This window comes from Ctenocephalides felis, unplaced genomic scaffold (genome assembly GCF_003426905.1).
Source record: "Ctenocephalides felis isolate EL2017-DRISC unplaced genomic scaffold, ASM342690v1 CF-g0.4_SCAFFOLD_00845, whole genome shotgun sequence".
NCBI lineage: Eukaryota > Metazoa > Arthropoda > Insecta > Siphonaptera > Pulicidae > Ctenocephalides > Ctenocephalides felis.
Genome location: NW_020536999.1, coordinates 32,333,760 through 32,337,442, shown reverse-complemented (window position 1 = coordinate 32,337,442; position 3,683 = coordinate 32,333,760).

The following is a 3,683-nucleotide window of genomic DNA, read 5'->3' as shown; positions in this document are numbered from 1 at the left end:
GCAATTATTTTGTCAAAACAAACAGAAAGTTTTTAGAATAATCCAAATCAGACGCTTAGTCCTCTCAAACTGCTAAAAGAACATTTAGCTCCGTATCCCAGAAAGGCTGGATTTGTCTTTGCCAAAATCTAATTACCACTCCTCGCCATCATTACGAATTGAATGTTATTTAGATCAATTCAAATCGGATGCTCCGTTCTCTCAAAACTCGATTTCTATTTTCTGCCCACTTTGCCAAAAACTAATCAGCACATCTCCTTATCAATAGGAATCGAATGTTTTTTTAACTATTCAAATCGGTTGATTCGTGCGCCTGAAAACGTGGACGAAAAATTGTATCCATACATACATACCCACACACGTACACACACATCCATTTTTTCTGAGGTGTGCCAAAATGTTTCAGAAACCTTCAAAACGTGAAGAAATGTAAACATTTTCAATTTCGATTTTTGGACGATTACAATAACGTACCCTACGGAAGTTAAAAATGTATTTAAATCATATAAAGTCATAAAGATCACGATGATTGCAAAAAAAATTATGAATAACTAAATTAATTAATGAAAGTTTAATAATTTCATTAAAACACTGCTTTTCATTGATCTAACTATATCATAAATTAATCACATTACCTTTATCATTTCACCTAATTAAATAGTCCACATTTATTACGTACATTATAAACAAATATGAATAAAATTTATGTGTACATAATTTCGTTTTATCTTTTTGCTGATATATTATTATACAAAATAGATGTGTGCTATATACTTGGATGTTATAAAAAACATTTTGTACCCCGTAAATATTTTTTTTAATATTTTACAGATTTCAAAAATGCTGCGACTATTAATAATAACTTTTCTCGGGGTATGTTACGCCACTGAAGAACCTCATTTGTGTAATAATAAACAAGAAATCATACAACCTATATCAGATTTCTACAAAACCGTGTATGAAATGAAGTCACCACTTGTAGATAAAGCAAGCCATGAACAAATATCGAAATTAGTGTATTTCATTGAAGAACATTACAAATATTATAATAGAACTTGTGGACACGAAAACACTGATGGCATGGGTGAACTTTATGATTTCATAATTGATATTACAAAAATTCTCGATATTCCGCCTTTAGGTTTTCCCGATGATACTAATGTAGTGAAAGAATTATTTGAGAATTTTGGTAGTAGCAAATAAGGCAATATTTTATTACACAAATTTACTCATTTGCAAAAAATTTTGATATAGTTATTAAAGTCACACAACTTATAAAAAATAATACGAACACAATTAATGAAATGCACGAAGCAATTATTAATTTGTTAAATGATACTAACATACATTTTGGAAAACAACTTGTGCCAACAATGAAAGAGATTATAACTCAAAATGATGCAGAAGAACCTTTAAGCTATGCCAAATGTAACCTGAAAAAATTAGTCGAAAAATCAGCATATAATTATTCAGAGGCACTTGTACTTCTTAATGAGATAGATAGCGCAACTGCAGCAGAAATCGTTCAAGAAATTATTCCAAAAGTATTCAAAAATTATATTTATAGCAAAGCTTTTAATGTTGTAAATAATTCACCTACAGTTCACTTGAAAGCACTGGCTTTAAAAGCTCTACATGAAAAAATCACCTAATGAACTTGCAGAACAATCTTGTATCTGCTAAGGTTTATGTATGGAGTAGCAGATGAAGAAATTTTAAGTAATATTATACAAAATGCAACAATATTCTCTAGAAATTTGGTCAATGGTTTTTCGTGTCGATCAATTGAAGAAATAGAATCATTCACAACTAATAAGGAGAAGAGAGTCATGCCAAATTCTTGGTACTACAGAATACAGATCATCCCCAAGATATACGGAATAGTGCTCAAAGCCACAGAAAGTGGTTCAATGTTAAAAATAAATATTGATACTAAATCTCACACAAATAGCATGAAATATTCCTTGATCCTAGATTATGATGATTATGAAGATTTCACTAATTTATCAGTCGTTTCGAAACAGAGATTCAGCTTTGAAATTTTAACGAGTGAAGAAATTTGCAGACTGCATCCTCAGCCTGAATTCGACGTTTGTATACCAATGAGTAAATATTTAAATTACACACATCATGAAGCAATTGCAGTCAGAAAACAATCTTATGAAATTTTGAATGATTTCATAAATACCTGCAACAAGGATAATTGATTGATAATAATTTATTGATTGATTAGTTCAATTTATTGACTTGTATAGTATAGATAGTAATGTTGATAAACTAATTGTTGAATAGTTATTTTTTAGTAATAATCGAAACTGGTTAACTATGGTTCAGCAAGTTTTTTTATAATCGTTTGTAAAATAAAATCCAAATAAAATATCTGCATAAAAACATCTTTAAATTTATTATAGCTACTTATTTATCTGTATTAATTTTAAAATTATAAATTTTTACATAGTTACATGTATAGATATCATTCTTCAAATAATTCTAGTATATTGTATGTCTAAGTCAAACATAGAATTCATCTAGTGGTGTATAGCATCGTGCCTTAAGACAAATTGCTCGGAACTTCCGTACCTTACTAAATGTTCGAGAAATATGAAATGTTTTCAAATAGATTATTATAAATAATGTAAGTTTCATTATCCTTATTTCATAAAAAGTAAATAAACAAAACTTAATCAATCGGATTTAAAATAAAGAACATTGTCCAATATTTCTAAGTATTACATAAACTGAAATGCAAAGTTAAAATTATTCATTTGAAGTTTGAAGTGATGTTTAGAACTTTAGCTGGAATTAGAAATAAAATCCGAATTATTTTTTGATATTAAAATATTTGTTTTTTACTAAAAAAAGTTGAAATAATAAAAATTCATTTCCCAAAATCAATTGTTTCATGAACACAAGTAGATTTGTTTTAAATCATTCAAATCAGATGCTTAGTTCTCTCAAAAACTATTTTTTTGCACATTTAGGTATATATATATATATATATATATATATACGAAACGGCTTGACCTGCCTTCGCCAAAATCTCATTACCACTCCCCATCATTACGAATCGAATGATTTTTGGATCATTCAAATCGGTTGATCCGTTCTCTCAAAAACTGACATTTGTAGCACTTTTTGCTTCACATCTTCGAAGCCAATGGACCTATATGCATCAAAAACTAATCAGCACGTCTCCTCATCAATAGGAATCGAATGTTTCATTCAAATCGGTTAATCCGTACGCCCGGAATCGTCGACGAAACATTTAAACTTTACACAAACACACACAAATCTATTTTTTCTGAGGTATGCTAAAATGTTCAGAAACCTCTGAAACGTGAAGATGGGCCACAAAGATAAATAATTTTTTTTGCATATATGCAAAAAATTGTATTTATGTGTTTGGCCCATTACTATAACTTACCCTACGCGAAGTAAAAAATAGTCTTAATTTTCTTCTTATATCAAAATCTATGATCACTTATCCAATATCATAAATCTTTTCTATTTACATATTTTGAAGTAATAATTATCGAAGTAGGAGTGCAGATTTGCAAGATATATAACTTTATAGCATTTTATATTACTCGTATGATTATTTGAAAAAAACCCACCCATAAGTTTGTCAGAATGTATATCGCAAAAAATACAAATTAGTGAGAAATTATGTATTTTCAAAATAA